The sequence below is a fragment of the Arachis ipaensis genome, chromosome B8 (assembly GCF_059453495.1).
Source record: "Arachis ipaensis isolate K30076 ecotype BB chromosome B8, ASM5945349v1, whole genome shotgun sequence".
Taxonomy (NCBI): Eukaryota; Viridiplantae; Streptophyta; class Magnoliopsida; order Fabales; family Fabaceae; genus Arachis; species Arachis ipaensis.
In genome coordinates this window covers 37,775,107-37,796,705 of record NC_142443.1, presented here as the reverse complement: position 1 = coordinate 37,796,705, position 21,599 = coordinate 37,775,107, and the positions used below count along the sequence as shown (strand labels likewise).

The window sequence follows — 21,599 nt, the reverse complement described above, 5'->3', positions numbered from 1 at the left end:
CGCGTTTTGACGAGTGAGTGTGTGGGGGGCTTCGGCTAGCATCCCTATCGTCAAAAGCAAAACCGTGAGGCCTTGTGTGCCAAAGCGGACAATATCGTACTAGCGGGTGGTCTGGGCTGTTACAGAGATTGTAAGGTCCCACATCGATTGGGGAGGGGAACGAAGCATGCCTTATAAGGGTGTGGATACCTCTCCATAGCATGACGCGTTTTGACGAGTGAGTGTGGGGGGCTTCGGCTAGCATCCCTATCGTCAAAGGCAAAACCGTGAGGCCTTGTGTGCCAAAGCGGATAATATCGTGCTAGCGGGTGGTCTGAGCTGTTACAAATGGTATCAGAGCCAGAACCAGGATCGATGTGCCAGCGAGGGCGCTGGGCTCCCTTAGGGGGGTGGATTGTAAGGTCCCACATCGGTTGGGGAGGGGAACGAAGCATGCCTTATAAGGGTGTGGATACCTCTCCATAGCATGACGCGTTTTGACGAGTGAGTGTGTGGGGGGCTTCGGCTAGCATCCCTATCGTCAAAGGCAAAACCGTGAGGCCTTGTGTGCCAAAGCGAATAATATCGTGCTAGCGGGTGGTCTGGGCTGTTACACTCTGCTTGTTTTCGAACATAGATTGTATGTTCAAATCATTTAAAAATTTTGCTTCATTTATTTTTTAATTAAGGTTCATCCTACTTTTAAATCAAAACTTTTTGTATGAATTCACAGAAGTGAACAAGTAGAGAAGAAACAAAAAGAAAAAAGAATGAAGAGAAAAAATAATGGTACTGAAAAAACAAGTGTTGCTCCAGACGATCGTGACTCAACGGATGCGCGATATGATTTATCGTAGACGTAAAATTGAGTTTCTTGTATAAAGTTCTTTTTTTTCCTCTGCTAACTTTTTCCAAAACCTCGTGTAATTTCTTTGATTTTACTGAATAATATTTATTTTTTACTTAGCCTGCCGATTATAATTTTGGGCAGCGAAAGTGAACTTATAGTACAAATACAGACAAGCTTGGCACTGTTTGTAAATGCATCGAACAATACCAAGTAATTCCTCATAACATTTATTTACTTTTTCTGCTTTTAATTAGAATATCTTAGTTGATGATTTTAATTTCGTATATTTTTTGTTAGAAAAAATACCCCTGAATCCTCGGTTACAATTTTTAGAAAAAAATGGCATGAAAAAAAAACAAGTTTACAACCTCTAATTATGTAAGTTGAAATACTTACGTTAGTCTTTTAAATTTAGGTAATAATTTTTGTTTAATTATTAGTAGCCCAACATTTGATCCTCAAGAACAAATCCTTGTGGTTCGAGAAGAAATTTAGTCTCAACCTCTGGATATGTGAGTTTTCCAATTTACTTTCCTATTTTAATCAATGTGTAACTTTCACTTAGTGCAGATTTTTAATTTACTTTTCTATTTTAATCATTCAACATTAACTCCTTTCTTGTTTACTTTCATTAGAGTTCCTATTGCAATTGCGCTTCCAAACTCTCTTATGGAAGAGATAAAACAAAAAAAAAACCTTTACCTCCGTTCCTTTGAAAACTCAAACAGAGGAAGCTTCTGCTAATGAGTAAGTTTTAGGTAAAATTATTTTTATTAGTTTTGATGTTATATAATAATAATTTTGGTTCAATATTGAATACTTTTCTATTTAATCCAGCTGCCCTCCGGAACCCCAATAGCAAGCCTGCGAAGAAATTCCGCCAAGGCAATCGGAGCAAGAAGCTCCTCTTAATGTGTAAGTTTTACTTAAACTCCTTTTTATTAGTTTTCATGTTATATCACAATAATTTTGGCTCATTACTGAACACTTTTCTGTTTAATTCAGCTGCTCTCCGAAACGACAACAGCAAGTTTGCGAAGAAATTCCGCCAAGGCAATCGAAGCAAGAAGTTTTTCTTAATGTGTAAGTTTTACTTAAAATTCTTTCTATTAGTTTTGATAGTATATAATATTAATTTTGGTTTATTTTTAACACTTTTCTGTTTAATCCAGCTGTCCTCTAAAAACCTAACAGCAAGCCTGCGAAAAAACTTCGGCAAGGCAATCCGAGCAAGAAGCTCCACTGAATGTGTAAGTTTTACTTAAAATTCTTTTTATTAATTTTGATGTTATATCATAATACTTTTTTATTATTTCAAAAACTTTCCTCTGTCAGCTTGCAGTTCTCCACATCCTTAGCAATGGGAAGATGATGCACCTTCATTCAGCCTCGGCATAAGTCCCCTGACATCTCAACCAATAGTAACATAACTTGAAATATTGGTAGAGGTGGTAATGGATGCTGGGGTGACAACAACATTGTAATATGCTGAGGAAACCAGTACAGAGTCGAGTTTGAGCATCCTTGAAGGGTATAAGACTCCAGTGAAAGAAAGAGAAATAAAAGACGAACTAAGGGAGAAATGTTATCAGTGGATGACGCAAATAAATATTTACAAACAAGGGGCAACCAATGAATTTGAAACTATATTCTTGTTGGACCACAAAGCTCATTTAAATATAATACGGTAAAATCTTTAGCTATTATTTTAATATTAATAATTTTTCTAAAAAATTTTATTCCCATATATCTAATAAATTTTCGTCCTATAAGTGGTCTCTGCAATGTGCATGGTTCTCAACAACAGAAAATGTCACAAATTTGATGAAGAAATATACTACGTACCGACAGATATTGTGGTAAGCCAAACTTTTTATTTCTTAAGTAATTTTAGTTTATTTTTTAATTTAATTGAGGTTTATTTGAATCCAGAAATAAATTTGATGTATTTTTGTTGATGATTGAGTCTTTATGACTACTTGCTCAAATCTGAGATAATTTCGGTTCATATCTTAGTTTAATTAATGTTAATTTGAATCCAGAAATGAATTTGCTGTGTTTTGTTGATGATTGAGTCTTTATAACTTGATACGAGTCATGTGGGACAAACTGAGAATTGTCATATGCCAATTGGTCCAATTACAAGAGCAACAACTAAGAGAATAAAAGAAGGTTTTGCAAACATGGCTAAATCATGTGTTCAGGAGATGCATCAAGAATTGGGCAAGACAATGATTAACAATTATCAAAAATCAAACGTCTTACTATTTTACAAGATGCATTGAAGACTCTCATTAGTCAAGATGAATTAAAAGAGGCATCACCTTCTTAGAATTTATTTTATGTTTATTTTATTTTTGTTGTTTGTTTGTTTTAGGCCCAATTATGATTTGGCCCATTTTTTTTATTCTAGTGAACTTATGAGTTAGGGTTTTAAATTTAAGAGATATAAAAATCCTCTAAAACTTGGTAGCCACTTTTTTCCTTAATTTTGATGAATGAAATTTTCTTTGAGTTTCTTTGAGAAACTTGGGTGTGAACATGTGAGGTAGAGTGATTCTCTTAGCTGTTGCATCAGGAAATCAAATTGAGGTAGAGGAGTCCCTTTCTTTGATCTTCCATCTTATCTTGGGTTACGTTCCGTATCATTTGGTATCAGATTTCAAGTATTAGATTAATTTTTATTATTCTACATTTATCCTTCTTATGTTCTAAATAAATTAAAAAAAAAATCGAGCCACGCATAGACAGTTTATCCTTATGTCTTGTTCTTTTCTTGTTGATTGGCTTTTTAATTCCTTTTCCTAAGATTATTGTCTGTCCTTGTTGCTTTTGTGTTTCTTATTATTCTTTACGTCCTTCCTTTCTTATTAGAGTAGGCACATTGAAATTTCTTCTTATTATTAGTAAATTTTTTTTGTCAACACATCTTGAGTACCCAAAAAAAAAAGAGAGAGTACATACTTTAAAGTTTACACAGTAGCACTTCAGCAAATTAAAAAAAAAAACAAAAAAACAAAAAAAGCACTGTGTTCTTCTAAAATAAACAAAGCAACAATCTCAAAAAAAAAAAAAATCATTACCTACGTTATTATTATTATTATTCTTATTCTTACTATTTTTATTATCCTTATCTTTTGTCTTTTGTGTCTTTGTCCCTTTTTATTATCCTTTCCATCATTTCTTCTTATCGTTGCGTTGGATTTTCTCTATCTTTTATTTTTATTTGATTTCTAAAGTGCAGCAGTCAAAGAGATTCAAGAGTGGTAAAAGGCAAGAGTGGTAAGCTCAATAGAGGATAAAAGCCAATTTTGAGAATAAACACGAGTGTCCATCTTTGAGTGAAATACGTGAGCGAGTGATTGTGAGGTCCTTTCTATAACATTTTTGTTACAGGTTCATTATTATGGCAGCTCATTCCGAAGATACTTTAGTTGACATGGAGTTGATGGAAAGGGCCATTCAACACTTAACTAATCGCTTGACTGAATTGGAAGCATGGAGGCAAGAGGTGACACAGACACTATCCAAGAATACTAAACAAGGACCTTTCCGGAATCGGCGTCCGAATCATGTACCTTCTGATGATGACTCTGATGGGGTTATAACACCTCGACAAAAAAGTCAAAATAGCAATATCAACGCCATCAAGATGCAAATACCACCATTCAAAGGGAGAAAGTATCCTGAAGTTTATTTGGAGTGGGAACGTAAGGTGGAAAAAATTTTTGCTTGTCATAATTACTCTGAAGCAAAGAAGGTACATTTGGTAGTAGTTGTATTCTTTGACTATGGCTTGTTTTGGTGGGATGAACTAGTGAAAATAAGATAGAGGAATGATGATCACCCTATAGAGTCTTGGGATCTTATGAAGTGCCTCATGAAGAAACAATTTGTGCCTTCGTACTACTACAGGGAAGTGCATCAGAAGTTACATCGACTGACTCAAGGCTCCAAGTCCATTGAAGACTACCATAAGGAAATGGAGATGCTTATGATTACTGCCAACATAGAAGAGGACACTGAGGTTACTATGGCACGATTTGTAGGTGGTTTGAATAGAGCGATTGTTGATGTGGTAGAGTTACACCATTATGTGGAGATGGAGGATTTGGTCAGTATGGCCATGAAAGTGGAGAGACAACAACAAAGAAGAACACCAAGATGATTGTCTCATGCTAATCCCAAGTGGGACTCTCGTTGTGCTGACACAACAAAGACTACGGATATTGAATCCAATGCGTTGTTTGATGCTACGAAGAAGAAAGGTAATTCTAACTCTTCTTCTGCTACTTCTAGGCATCGAGATATTAAATGCTTCAAGTGTCATGGTATGGGTCATTATGCTAATGAATGCCCAAACAGGAGATTGATGGTTATTAGAGGAGATGATATTGTGTCTGATTCTAATCATGGTGATGATTCTGATCACAATAGTATGCCACCTTTGGAGGATTGTTCTGATGGTGATGTTGAGTATGCAGTCCATGGTGAATCTCTTGTTGTTAGACGTGCTTTGAATTTGCAGGTGAAAGAAGATAGCCTAGAGCAACGCCAAAATCTTTTTTACACTAGATGCTTGGTGGGTGGAAAAGTGTGTAGTCTGATTATTGATGGCGGGAGTTGGACTAATGTGGCTAGTACACTTATGGTGGAGAAATTGGGTTTGCATGTTTTCGACATCCTAAACCATATATGTTGCAGTGGTTGAATGACTGTGGAGAGATCAAGGTTGACAAACAAGTGACAATTGCATTCTTTGTTGGAAAGTATGTTGATGAGGCATTGTGTGATGTGGTGCCAATGTAAGCTTGTCATTTATTATTGGGGAGACCTTGGCAGTTCGACCGTCGAGTATTTCATGATGGTCACACAAATCGGTTCTGATCTCCTTTGATTTTAATGGTTGCAAGATCACTCTTGCTCCTTTATCACCTAAGGAGGTTTACCTTGACCAGTTGAAGCTTCACCAAGATACCAAGGGGAACATGGGATGTGAGATCACAGAAAAATCTGAGAGAAAAGAGGCTATGAGAGAAAAGAATATCGCAAAAGGCCCAAAGGTGAGTGAAAAGAAAGAAAAGAGTCCATGTCATAAGAGTAGTACAAATACAGAGAAAATTGAGAAAGTTGAGAGCAAATTGTATTTCTTTGCAAAAGAGAGAGATTTAAAGAGTGCTTTAATAGGCAAGAAAGCTTTGTTTATGGTTCGGTTTAGGGATACTTTATTCTATAATACTGACCTTAACCCGAATTTGCCAAATAGCTTTGTCTCTTTGTTGCAGGAATTTACTAATGTCTTCCCTATTGACATGCCATGTGGTTTGCCTCCATTACGTGGGATTGAACACTAAATTGATTTTATTCCTGGTGCTAGTATTCCTAATAGACGAGCCTATAAGAGTAATTCTAAAGAGACAAAGGAGCTTCAAAGGCAAGTGGAGGAGTTATTAGCTAAAGGTCACATCAAGGAGAGTATGAGTCCATGTGCTGTACCAGTTTTGTTGGTTCCAAAGAAGGATGGTACTTGGCGAATGTGTGTGGATTGTCGTGCAGTCAATAAAATTACGATAAAGTATCATTACCCTATCCCTAGGTTAGATGACATGCTTGATGAGTTATATGGTGCATGCATATTCACAAAAATTGATTTGAAAAGTGGGTATCATCAAATTAGAATGAAACTAGGGGATGAATGAAAAACTGCATTTAAAACAAAACATGGGTTATATGAGTGGTTAGTAATGCCTTTTGGGTTAACTAATGCACCTAGTACTTTTATGCGTCTAATGAACCATGTTTTGTGAGAATTTTTGGGTAAATTTGTTGTTGTTTATTTTGATGATATTCTCATTTATAACACCTGTTTGGATGACTACTTGTCACATGTTTCAGCTGTTTTGGAAGCGCTTCGCAAAAAAAAATTATATGCTAATCTTAAAAAGTGCACTTTTTGTATTGATCGAGTTATATTTCTTGGTTTTGTTGTGAGTGCGAGTGAAATTGAAGTTGATGAGGAAAAGGTAAAGGCTATTCGTGAATGGCCAACACCTAAGAATGCTTCTGAGGTACAAAATTTTCATGGGTTAGCTGGGTTTTATAGAAGATTTGTAAAAAAATTTTCTACCATTGTTGCGCCTCTCATAGAGGTTATAAAAAAGGATGTTAGATTTAAATGGGAAAAGGAACAAGAAATTGCATTTCATACCCTAAAAGACTGTTTGTGTTCTGCTCCTATTCTTGTTTTACCTAATTTTGATAAAACCTTTGAGATTGAATGTGATGCTTCTGGGATTGATATAGGTGCTATTTTGATGCAGGAAAAACGAGCCAGCACCTTTTTTTAGTGAAAAGTTGAATTTAGCTCAGCGTAAATATTCAACATATGACAAAGAATTATATTCTTTGGTTCGGGCTTTAGAGGTTTGGCAACACTACCTCTTACCTAAGGAGTTTGTGATTCACACGAATCATGAATCTTTGAAGCACTTAAAAGGACAAGGTAAGCTTGATAAAAGACATGCTAAATGAGTGGAATTTATTGAAACATTTCCCTATGTGATTGCCTTTAAACAAGGTAAAGATAATATCGTTGCAGATGCTTTATCTCGGAGGTATGCTTTGATTACTACACTTACTTCTAAGTTATTGGGATTTGAGTTTTTAAAGGAGTTGTATGTCACTGATTATGACTTTTCTGCTATTTATGCCTCTTGTGAACATAGTGCATTTAACAAATTTTATAGACATGAAGGTTTTCTGTTTCGTGGTAATAGAATTTGTGTGCGTGCTTGTTCTATGAGGGACTTACTTGTTCTTGAATCACATAATGGGGGTTTGATGGGTCATTTTGGTGTGCATAAGACATTGGATGTGTTATCTGAACATTTTTACTGGCCACGCATGCGTAGAGATGTTGAAAAATTTTGTGCTATATGTATTGCATGTAAACAGGCTAAATCTAAGTCTTTATCACATGGTTTGTATGCCCCTTTACCTGTTCCTATGCATCCGTGGGTTGATATTTCTATCGATTTTGTTCTTGGTTTGCGTTAAACAAAAAAAGGTCGAGATAGCATTTTTGTTGTGATAGACAGATTTAGTAAAATAGCTCATTTTATTGCATGCCATAAAACTGATGATGCAACAAATATTGCTGATCTGTTCTTTAGAGAGGTTGTGCGTTTGCATGGTGTTCCCCAAACTATTGTTTCTGATCGTGACGTAAAATTTTTGAGTCATTTTTGGAAAGTTTTATGGGGTAAATTAGGTACAAAATTATTATACTCTACTACTTGTCATTTTCAAACTGATGGTCAAACTAAAGTAGTAAATAGAACATTAGGGACCTTTTACGTGCTGTTGTTGGTAAGAATTTAAAAACTTGGAAAGATTATTTACCTTTTATTAAGTTTTCTTATAATAGAACTATTCATTCTTCTACAGGTTTTTCTCCTTTTGAACTTGTGTATGGTTTTAATCCTCTAATTATTTTGGACTTATTTCCTTTGCCTTTGAGTGATATTGTTAGTTTGGATGCAGAAGGTAAAGCTGAAAAGGTTAAAGCTATGCACTTGAAAGCACGTGAATTGCTTGAAAAGAAAAATAAGTTGACAGCTCAACGGGTGAATAAAGGTTGAAGACAACTTGTCTTTGAACCTGGTGACTGGGTATTGGTTCATTTGAGAAAGGAAAGGTTTCCTACTCAAAGAAAATCTAAGTTAGACCCTAGGGGTGATAGTCCATTTCCAGTGCTTGAAAGGATCAATAATAATGCTTACAAGATTGACCTTCCAGGTGAGTATAATGTATCAGCTACTTTTAATGTCTCTGACCTATCTCCTTTTGATTGTGATGCAGATTCGAGGACGAATCATTTTCAGGAGGGAGGGAATGATACGAGTCATGTGGAACAAACTGAGAACTGTCATATGCCAATTGGCCCAATTACAAGAGCAACAACTAAGAGAATAAAAGAAGGTTTTGCAAACATGGCTAAATCATGTGTTCAGGAGATGCATCAAGAATTGGGCAAGACAATGATTAACGATTATCAAAAGTCAAACGTCTTACTATTTTACAAGATGCATTGAAAACTCTCATTAGTCAAGATGAATTAAAAAAGACATCATCTTCTTAGAATTTATTTTATGTTTATTTTATTTTTGTTGTTTGTTTGTTTTAGGCCCAGTTATGATTTGACCCATTTTTTTATTCTAGTGAACTTATGAGTTAGGGTTTTAAATTTAAGAGGTATAAAAACCCTCTAAAACTTGATAGCCACTTTTTTCCTTAATTTTGATGAATGAAATTTTCTTTGAGTTTCTTTGAGAAACTTGGGTTTGAACAGGTGAGGTAGAGTGATTCCCTTAGCTGTTGCATCAGGAAATCAAATTGAGGTAGATGAGTCCCTTTCTTTGATCTTCCATCTTATCCTGGGTTTTGTTCCGTATCATAACTGCTTGTTCAAATCTGAAGTAATTTCGGTTCATTTCTTAGTTTAATTGAGGTTCATTTGAATTCAGAAATGAATTTGATGTGTTTTTGTTGATGATTGAGTCTTTATGACTGTTTGTTCAAATATGAAGTAATTTTGGTTTATTTTTTAGTTTAATTGAGGTTCATTTGAATACAGAAATAAATTTGATTTGTTGATAATTGAGTCTTTATGATTGCTTGTTCAAATATGAAGTAATTTCAGTTCATTTTTTAGTTTAATTGAGGTTCATTTGAATGTAGAAATGAATTTGATATGTTTTTCTTTATAATTGAGTCTTTATGACTGCTTGTTCAAATCTGAACTAATTTCAGTTTATTTCTTAGTTTAATTGAAGTTTATTTGAATTCAGAAATGAACCTATATTTACAGGTTTAAATACTTTGGAATAACTTTTGCAGGAGGTGTCGTCAGATTGTTCACAGCATGTATGTTCTGCTTTGGCTTCAGTAATAATGGGAATGGCTCCAATATTAGGAAAGGTAACCTTCTAGATTGGGAAGTTCATAAACTTTGTGAATTTTAATACTCCTCACCATTATGTACTTGGTTCTCATATATTTCAATAATATAAATTTATTATTTTTTATTTTTTATTGTAACAGAGGAGTGCAATCATAGCTGAAGCAATACCCACAAATCTCCATATCTTTGACTGCTTCAGTCACTGCTGAATCTTGAAGACCAAGGATGCCATCTTGAGTTGTGATAAGTGTCTAAGAATTATTACTAGTTTCACATACTATTTAGTATGGTTGAACAATACATTGAGGATTATAGTTGACGTATCAATACATTTTGTTTATGTTTTAAATTATATCGAATTGTTTGTTTATTATAGTACTTTTCTTTTAGTTTGATAATACGATGAACTTGTTTATTTTTTGAAATATTATAAATGTTCGAATATAAGTTAGATGAAAATTTGCAACATTAAATTTATATTGTATGAAAAAAGATTTATTTTGCAATGAAAAAATCTAAAAAAAATTATGTTTTAATTTACTGACAGATTTATAGACACATTTTCTATCTGTATTCAGAGTTTGGAAATGTTTTCCCAAGGCTCCAATTACCAATGAAAAATTTGTCGAAAAATTTGACACTAGTTACCGACGAAAAATCTGTCAGAAAATCGAACGATTTAAGCGAAATGGAAGTGACGATTACTGAGAAAAAATTTATCGATAGCGGAAAAAAATCTGTCAGTAAATTACTGACAGAAAATCTGTCAAAACATCTAACATTTTTTATAATGGAAAGGGGACCATTATCGAGAAAAATTCTGTCGATAACGGAAAAAAATTTGTGGATAAATAATTTTCGATGAGTCTTTTACAGAGGGACAAAATTTGTCGGTAATTTCGTCGATAATGAATAATCTGTCTGTAATGAAGACCAAATATGTTTGTAAATTCATTTGTAATAAGTAATTTTCTAGTTGTGAAAGTGAAAAAAAGAGAGAAAGGAGAAGAAGGAGAGGTGACGGAAGGTAGGGGAGAAGAAGAGGAAGAGAGGGATGGAGATAGGGATAAGAAAGAAGATAATGATGATGTGGGGTAAGTGATGATGCCACGAGACAATAGTAATACCACATCAGTAGTTCGGCTGCTGATTCACGCCAGAAATAAGCTAAGAAATAAGTTGAGGGACCAATATGTCGCTCAGAGTTTAATCTAAAACTAAAAGTTTAAATTAATACAATTAAAATTTCAGGGATTAAATTGATGTATGGACCAAATCTAAGAGACCACTTTAAAAATTTAATCCATTCTTATTTTCTCAAAAAGATTTACAAAATAAAAAAAAAAACTAAAGATTCAAAAATTTATTTATCATTAAATATTTCTTTACAATTTTCAACTATATATCAATTCAAGAAATACTGATGGATAGAAAAATAATTAACAATAAAATCATGCATGCAATATATATTATTCGTTCTTATCTTTATTTCAAGATGATACATAATTGTGTAATTATTGTACATTATTAGAGATCGAGGATAATATCTATATATGCCTTTTACAGTTTCCATCAATATTATCTTCGATTCTACAATTATTAATTATATTTCGCATGGAAAACATATAATTGAAGTATTAACTCAAATTACCCTACTTTTGGGAATTTTTTTATTTGTCTAAATGATCCTACTTGTAAGTAAGGAAAATGAAAAAGAGGTAAGTGAGATGCTGTGACAGCTGAGTCACCTCAAGTTGGTTAGGATGAGTAAGCAAGATTGTTGGAATTTTGTTAAATAGTTAGTTTTTTCTTATATAGTGTAAAAAATATATATTAACCGTAAGTGTAAAAATATAAAAAAGCTCTATAAATATTGTGTAACTTCACTATTCATATTGCTAAGCATTCAATAATGCAATTTATAATTTCTCTCCTGCTCTCATTTTCTCTCAATCCTAGTGCTCTAGCTCTGTTCCCTTAAACCTGGTCTAATACCTTTACTATTGAACTCGGTAAAATTGTCTCTAATTAAAGGATGTATTCATTTACATATATTTTAAAAAAATTACCTGATTCTTTTTGGGGCAAATGTCGCTTCAATAATGATGTAAATATTAGTATATATACAAAGGGATTGAAAATATGTTTGATGTACAGATTTTTTTCTAAAATATTATTTTCATAAATAAAATATTTTGTTATTCTTAATATTTGAACTTAAAATTTCTAAATATTAAATTAAACTACTTACCCTTTTGACTATCCATATTTATGTACTGAATTTTAGAGAAAAAAAATGCATATTAATTCACTATTATTACAATAATTGAAATTCAAGTGAAAGCACTAGTAGTTTTAGCTACACAATTTCGTGTGTGATATATAATAACTTGGAGGATTATTTGGCAGTGATTCTATAAGAAGAAACATATTTGGTGAACGGAATTACCGAACAAATGCTTGCTACTTTTTTCTTTTAGTTACGTGTTACTTACGACAACTTCGATCGACAACCATCGTTTTCCAATTCTCATGACTACTGGATTATTTGGTGCCTTTCATTTTCATCCCCTCCGCCCTTTTTTTTTTCTTTTAAAGACTATAAATAAAAATTCATACTGCTTTTATATATATATATATATATATATTCCCAAATTTCATATTAGTTGCCATCCAATGAAAAGAATTGATACCCAATTTTTGTTATGTGCTTAATTCCAAGTAATCACATGTTCACCAAAATAAAAGTTTAAACTCGCTTAAGAACTGCGACCGCTGTGTATATATTAATATGGAATTATTACATTCAAAACACGCACCACCATAGTTAATTAAGCCAAATAGTTAAGCATAATAGTTACATTCAGATAATCGACAACAATTATACATTCACTAGTTATTTGTACAGTATTTGAGTGGGAGAGAATCAATATTAGACCATTAGAATGTTTGGGGATCTGACATTATTTATAGGATTGTCAGTTTTTCCCGCTATTTGTGGCCATTTCATAGTTAAAGATAACGAAATTCATTCAACTCACTAATTCACATGTATTTGGTAGGATTTGGCAAAATATATACAATTGAAAAATGTTTGAGTCATAATTTGAGAATCATAAGAATTCATAATTTATTTTTCTTTTGTTGCTTTCTATAATGATTAATGAATAAAAAGTGTGCTTAAGATCCAATTAAAATAATTTTACTAGTAATAATTTATTATAAATAGATAGTGATGTAATGAGTAAAAAATAGGTCCAAGAATCCATTACGATAATTTTACTAGTAATGATTTATTATAAATAAATATAGTAAGAATGCAAATAGCAATGAAAAATTTTAGTGATTGAATTTTTTTCTTCGGTTCTAATTGAGATTTTTTCTACGTACTCTCTTTTCTCTATTAGTCCTTAATTAATTTTTTTTATTCTATCTCAATCTCTTAAATTATTTTTCCTTACACTTTCCTTAATACATTTGTTTCTATTAGAAACAAGAGACTAAATATTTGTATATTATTGAGTGTGTTGTCTATTCAAGTTATTTATTTAAGTTGTCTGGAATAATACAATATAAAGAGTATGTATAGGTACTAAAAGAATCGTAATAATAAAGACATAATCTCTTATAATAAATATTCAGATATACTAAATAATACTAATTGATCCTAATTATATTCTCCCCTCAAACTCAAGTGACAACTTGAATTTGAAATTTTTTTAAAACAACGAAATAAAGAGAAAAAAAAACTACATAAACTGATAAAACGGGTGCAGACGGAACTGCCGAAAGAAAGCGCAGATGGAACTGTCGATTGTCTGAAGGAAGCGCAGACGGAACTGCCGCTTGTGTGAAGGAAGTGGAGACAGAACAACAGCTAGTCTGAAGGAAGCGCAGACGGAACTGCCACTAGTATGAAGGAAGCGCAGACGGAACTGCCACTAGTATGAAGGAAGCGCAGACGGAACTGCCGCTTGTCTGAAGGAAGTGCAGACGAAACTTCCGGAAAGAAACGCAGACGGAACTGCCACAAAGAAACACAGACAAAACGCAGACAGAACTGCCATGAGAAAATGTAGACAGAACTATGAGAACACAAACGGAACTGCCATGAGAGAACGCAGATGAAACTGATACAATATAAAGGATATGTATAGGTACTAAGAGAATTGTAATAATAAAGACGTAATCTCTTATAATAAATATTCAGATATAGTAAATAATACTAATAGATCCTAATTATATTCTAACAGTTTTTTTATTTTGTATTTTTAATTATTGCAGAAATAAATAAATAATTTTAAATGTGATAAACATATAGTTATGAATAATATATATATATATATATATATATATATATATTACTCGTACAATTTACTCTCAACGCTCACTTAACTATATATAGTTCATATACAAACCAGTAAAACATGAGTAAATAAATTACATATATTTCGCATTATATTCTTACCTCTGAAATATATATAAAAACAATACAAAAAGTTTATATAAACGAACAAATTTGTATCAATATTATTTTGATATCTCAGCTTTGATGATTGACTCTTTGTAGCCCCAAATATAGGTTTAACCGATTTTTCGTTATGATGTCCATGTCTTTTCTAAATTACTCTTGTTGTTTAGTCAAATTTCACTCTATGCATGCATCAGTTAGCTCAATGTGTCATTCTCATCTCTATATTTATTGCAATCTTACATTGAATATTAATTTATAAAATTGTTTATATATAATAACTATTCAGTTCATTACCAAAAGACAAAATTATATTGATTTGTTCATTTCCGTTTAAATAAGATAGGTGCTGTCAATTTACTACTCAAGAACTTTTTTCCCACTCGGCTTAGTTCAAAAATGAGGTCAACTGGTCAAGGACCCAAATTAGAAGCAAACCTATGTTTAGAACTTAGAATTACGACACATAAATATTACAATGATATTCTCTTCTAACATAGCTAGTAAAATTTTTAGTTTTGAAAAGTAAGTTTATAAAAGTTGATTTTTAAAAATAGTATATATATATATATATATATATATATATATGTGTGTGTGTGTGTTTGTTCAGTAAATTAAATTAAAAACATTTTTTAATAAACATAAGCACAGGGCAGAGTCAGGTGGTAGGAAAGGGGGCGATGACCCCCTAATTTTAATTTTTTACATATAAATTATATGTAAATTTCAGTTTAGCCCCTCCTTAAAATAATATTTTAGACTTAATTTATTGTATAAATATTTTTGCCCCCTCTAATATTTTATCTAGCTCCGCCCCTGTATAAGTAATAACAATTATATTTAGTAAAATAACCTTTAAAATTTAAAAATATTATAATACACGAGAGTTAAATTTAAAAATTAATTAATGTATAAAGTTATATTGGACTTTTTAATTTTAATAAGTACAAGTGAGCTTTAAAAAATTTTATCTTAAATATTTTTAAAAGTATTCTTATTTTATAAAAATTGCAAATATATAATTTTTTTAATTTACTAATACAAAATGAGTAATTTATATGCTTTTAAAAAATACAAGGACTCATTTTAAATGTTTTACCAAATTAAACTTTAATTTGTTTTGAAAAAATAATTTAAATTATTTTTTTCAAATAACAATAAGTTAATATTTCTCTTTTCCTTAATTTTTTCCTCTCTACAATATAATAGCAACTCAATCAGCTCTTTCTCATTTTCTTTAAGTAGTTGATTGATTTATGGTCAGAAGGAGTTGATTATCTAGCATAATTATTTATTTTAATATCATGTCTACTAAAATTTATAAGTGATTAATGGACCACCTACAAACTTATATTACAAGCCTCCATTGTAAACCATTCATTTTTTAAAGTTGAATTATTATATCTTCACAATTTTAATAATCATAACCGGTCAATAAGTTTAAGAGTGCTAAACTTAAGTGTGTTAAATGGGCATATGGATCAGACAAAGACTTGCACATAGATACAAACCAAGCCTCACTCAGCAAGTGCGTGTAGAATTGCACTTGAACCGGTAAACAAGGTTTCTTTTCATGTAATTAAGATCTTCAATGGCATGCACTTTCGTTTGATATATTTAATCTAGTTTGTACAATTAATTTTATTTTTATAAACACAATTCAAAAGAAGTGTCACGTAGGAACGACAATATTAATTGAATTTGTGATATTCATCCCAAGATCTTGGATAGAAGCAAATTTAAGTAATATTCGTCCCAATATATATATATATAATAATTAATAAAAATTAATTATATTATATTATTTTTAAATTTTTATTTTAATTAATGATATATATAATAATAGTTATATAAATTTTAAAATTTAATTTTATTTATTAAATTTTAGGAATTATAAGAACAGAACCAATATCCACGGTTTAGAGTCCAATTTTTCATTATCTATTAATAAAAGTAGTTTAATACTTTTATTGATAAATTTAGGTTATTTTAATGAACAGAAACCTTTAGGTTGTCGATGATATGAACACAAATGTTTTCTTTTCCCTTTGGTAAACATAGAAAACTTTTCCTGTAGAAAACAAAAGGAAATATACAAATAAAACAAGATACATAAATTCAAGATTATCATGTATGTGATGGACTGATGAGTGTAACATGAGTCGGCGCTGATAGGAGCATTTAAGTTGTAATTGACAAGAGTAAATAGTATAAACGCAGATAAGCACGTAGGTCTTATTCAACTTTTATGTATAAACTACAAAAAGAATGCTTGCAAGTTGTAACTGAATTATCTTTTTCTAAACTTAGCCATATCCCACACAATGGTTTGCACCACATTAGCAGTTCTATCTGGTCCCGCCCATATTTAACCCAAGTACCCAACAGACCCAATTTTATACGTCTCTAATGTTTACCTATACTTTCTCCAAGAAAAAGTATTTTGATTTGAATGAAATTTATATTCTAGCCAGAAACTCATTGGCAATTAGTGATTATTACTGATATTACTGAAACAAGATATATAAAAACATTTAAGTAGATAATGAAAAATCTGAACTATATAAACAACAGGCTAAAAATTTGGTACAATCAAGTTATAAAAAAAAAATTTTACTCAAATTACTCAACTAAAAAATTCCATTCAATAATTCAAAAATTTTAATCATCTATTATATTCTAATTTATCAAAGCACTAGCTTCTCTCCTAAATCTTCTGTCGTCGCCGCCTCACCAACCAGTCCCTTTCACCGGCATTACTCTCTTCCTCACCAGACATCATTGTCGCCTCCTGGGTTCTTCACGTCGTCACTTGGTTGCCAACCAGCCCCATCCTCGCCGTTGGGATCCTCCTCACCGGCGCTGGTTCGTCAACAAGGACCCTTATCGGCACTTAAGGATGACCATCTACTTAAGATAAAAATAATCATCTGCATATCTAGTGAATTGAACATCTAGGATATTTTAGTTGTATCTAAGTAAGCCCATTCTAATCAAATAACCATCCACATAATAATTAAAATAACCATCCGTATACCTACTAAAATGACCATCCGGCATATTATGGGTTGACCACAAGGTGGAAACAAGAGAGAAAGAGAGAGGGAGGGTGCTGCGGTGATCGGCAACGCTGCAAATCGCGAGAGGAGAGGTTCTACGGTGGTCGGACGGTGCTGCTACGAATCGCGAGGGAGAGGTCGTTGTGGTGGTTGGGTAGCGCAGCTGCCAATGCGAGGGAGAGGGGATACAGTGGTCGTCTATGCTGCTGCAAATTGCAGGATGAAGAAGGACTACAGTGGTCGGGCGACGCTACTAAGAATCGCGAAGTGGCATGGGGCTGCGGTGTTCGGCAGTGGCTGTGGCGCGCGAGGAGGAAGTCGCGATGGTGGATGGCGTTCGACGACGCTGCACCTTGCAGTGGTTGAAGCTATGACGTCGTTTCTGTCGCGGCATGGTGAAAGGAGAAAACGTGAATTGGAGGAGGGAGATGAGGGTTGAAATGGAATGGGAATGTGATGTGACGAAGGAGGTTACATTTCCAACCCTAATAATTTAAATTCAAAAATTGATTATTCTAATAAATTGAGAATCTGATTCTAATAATTAATTTAACCTTCTTTTTTCAAACCGTTGTTTACGTTGTTCAATATTTACATTATTTACCTACACTTTTTTAATATATATATATGGTGCTGACTTTGATGGCCTCTTTTTTTTTTGCTGTGGCTAAGGTGACTAAATGTGCTCAACCAAATAAATGCTGGCATATGGCATTTTAGGCAGATAGTGAAGGAGTTTCTTTACTTTGCTAGCCAAGGTAAATTTTCTAATGTTTGGATGCTTAATTAACAGACATAATCCTTGTGAATTAATCATGTTCAGGAACATGGACAATAGGGGTGTACATAGCTCGGTCCGACCCGAAGACCCGGTCTAGGCCCGAAGCATTTTGGAAGATGATGGCTCAGACCGGAGTGACCTGGGAAGAAGAAATGAAACCTGGAAAGGGAGTAAAACCGGGACCAGGCCATGGCTCGAATCACCCGGACTCGGCCCGGTGATCATACAAAATTAGGACACATACTACCACACATTCAGTTCAGCCTCAGACCTCAAGCTCCCTCAGCCATTCAGCCTCACTCCTGCAGTCCCCACTCTAAAGTCCCCCATGCTGACCTCGTATTCTCTCCCATTCCTAGCACGCACCACACAGTCGCAACCGTTGAGACTAAGCCACTGGCCACGCACCCTTCTCCCCTCACGCACGGCGCCGCCCTTTCTTTCTCAGCCCTCTTTGTCTCTCACTAGCTACCAGTGAAGCTCCTCGTTCGACTGAGACGGTGACAACCGATGATCAACAACTGACGACTGACGACCGACGGTGCTGCTTTGTTTCTCGGTGACGAGTGACGCTTCTCTGCTCGACCCGGTCGTCTTCTTCTTCTCTATTACGGTCCCGCTACTGCTCTGCTCTACTAGTCCTGCCACCTCTGCTCTACTCTCTTCTCAGGTCATTTTCTTCTTCTTTTCTCATGTAAATAATTAATTTTATTATTTAATTAATGTTCTGATTAGGGAATATAGATTTTGATTATCAAAACTTCTGATTAGCAGTGTGGGTGTTGATTTTGATTATTAGAATTCTAATTAGGGATATGGGTGTTGATTTTTGATTTCAGAATTTCTGAATATTTGGGGTGTTGATTATTGTTCTGTTTAGTATTTTTTCTGATTTGTTACCTGTTTTTTTTACTTGTTCTAATTAGTATTATTGAAACTTCAAATTATTACTTGTTTTCTTTTCTAATTTTTTCTTAATTTAGTTTAGTTGATATGTTTATTGTTCTTCCAGTTCTATTATAAGGTTTCTATCTTTCTGACTTGCTGATTATTGTTGAATTTGTTCTTATTTTTGTTTCTTAATTAACGAACAATGGAAGGAGGAAGTTTTTATCTCTTTTTATAAATTATTATTAACGGTCCAGTTTTTATCTGGTATAATTAAGCTTCATGATCAATTGCAAACTTGGGTACTCCAATGTAATCCCAACCAGGAGTGCTCTGCAGAGAACTGTACACCAAGTTCATGAGCTGCATAGTGTTTTTGTGTTGTTTTTAATGATTAATTTAATTTAGCACACGATTCTGTTGCCTTTTTTGTTAGTGATTATGCGAATTAGATACACCCTTGTTCTACTTGTCCATGGTGTTAGCAATTTCATATTGACAATTTATTTACATGCAATTGTTGTTCCGTGCATTGGTTATGATGATTGAATATAGGAGTGGTTAACTCGTTCCTAGTTTATTTAGGACACGGTGGTGCCGATTTCATATGGAAAGTGATGGAGAAGAAAATTCTGATCTTTTTCTCCAATGAACTGATGGATGGAGCATATATTTAGGGGATGAGGATGAAGGAAGCGATGCATGGTCGCCAGAGATAGATGGAGATCAATCGGCAGTGGCAGATAGAGAAGATGATTCATTAGCTGGTGATGAGGGGTCCATGCCGGTATCGGTAGCCGACAATCCATATGCTGACGTAGAATTTGGGTTAGTGGCTTTAACAGCTGCCTCATTAGAATCAGCTGAGTATCATAGTGTCGAAGATGCGTATAGAGCATATGTGGCTTTTGCAAAAGTGAGCAGTTTCGTTGTACGAAAGGGTGATTCTGTGAAAGATGAGGAAGAAAATATCGTGCAGAATTTTTTTTACTACAATTGACAAGGTTTGAGTGAAAAGAAACATTATAAGAGGGTTGACAAGAAGACAGCTCATAAACTAGAGACTAGAATCAGTTGCAATGCCAAGTATGTTGTCTACTTGGACAGGATTTCTGGGTAGTGTAGGACGAAGACGTTTATTGTGGATCATAATCACGATTTGGCCCCACTGGATTTCACCAATATAATGGAACCACATCGGAAGCTGACAGTTTGGGACAAAGCTTACATACATACCATGCATGAGGTTAGGTTCCAGACTACTCAAATCTTGGGGGTTCTTTAATCACTTTTGTGGGGATATTAGAATGTGAACTTTATCAATAAGGAATTGTATAACTATATGGATGATGTCCGGCAATCCGACATTGTGGAAAGGGATGCTGCGGCAACGATTAGTTATCCAAAGAGCAACGATTAGTTATTCAAAGGGCAAGGCCAAACCCCACACATTAGAGTGTATTAGAGAAAATATGGAATTGACCCTATTATTGGTTGGAGGAAGAAAAACTCTGTGATTTTTTTCACGAATACAAGTTTCACATTTGATGGGTTTAGTGCTACTTGTAAAAAGACTAGGAAATAAAAATTTGAGGTACCCAAATGAAGGATGTCCAAGACGCCTGTATCATAACCAAAGTTGCCTAGTAACCGTTTCGTGAGCAAGCATGGCATGACCCTGGTGTGTGATAGTAGGATTTATACCGGTTCGGAATTTAGCAAAATAATTTCGTTGTGAGCATAGCCCAAACCAATAGTCGATCCTCACATCAAATTTTAAATGATTTGGTTGTCACAAGTACAAACCCAATAAGAATTAACCGAAGTATTCAAACCTCGGGTCGTCTCACAAGGAATTGCAATGAAGTGATCAATTATTGGCTATGAAGGAATACGGGGGGTTTGATTTGTAAAAGGGCAAGAAAATAAATGGCAAGAATAATAAAGCAACAATTAAAGAAAGCAATTAATAAAGAGAGATATTCATGGCAAGAATTGAGAATATAGGCTTTCTATCCTAGTCATACAATGATTTAACAAGAATTCATCCTATTTAGTCATCTCAAACAAAGAAGAAGGTACAATATTAACTTCACACGAGAGAACGTCAAATAAGACTAGTTAATCATATCACAATAATGAACAAGAGTTTATCCTATTTAGTCATCTCAAACATGGAAGAAGGTACAATATTAACTTCACACGAGAGAAAGTTAAATAAGACTAACAACTCTAGATCGCCAACATAAGTTGGGTTTTCATGACTTAAGATTGCCTAACTCATCTTTCCAAGTCAAGAATGCTCAAAAAGCTACTCTAACATCCAACCAAGCATTTTGTCAAACACTTGGAAGGCATAAAAGGAAAGCATTATAAAAGTGTAAGAATAATAAATTCTATAACTACCAATTGCAAGGAAATAACAATAACAACTTAAATCAACAATAAAAGAACATCAAACATAAATTGCATTAAAAGAAAGAGAAAATTAACAAGAGTGCTCATAAACTAAAAAGAGGCATAAAAGAGAAATTAACACTACAAACTAAGAGAATAAAGATGTAGGAACAAGAAATTACAAGGAAAACTAAAGGAAAACAAGAATTAAA

At 33.4% G+C, this 21,599-nt stretch overlaps 1 pseudogene; it reads left to right on the top strand.

Moving 5' to 3' along the window:
- Nucleotides 1-1,572: 1,572 nt before the first annotated feature.
- LOC148547726 (uncharacterized) lies at nt 1,573-20,410 on the top strand (annotated as a pseudogene).
- Nucleotides 20,411-21,599: the final 1,189 nt, after the last annotated feature.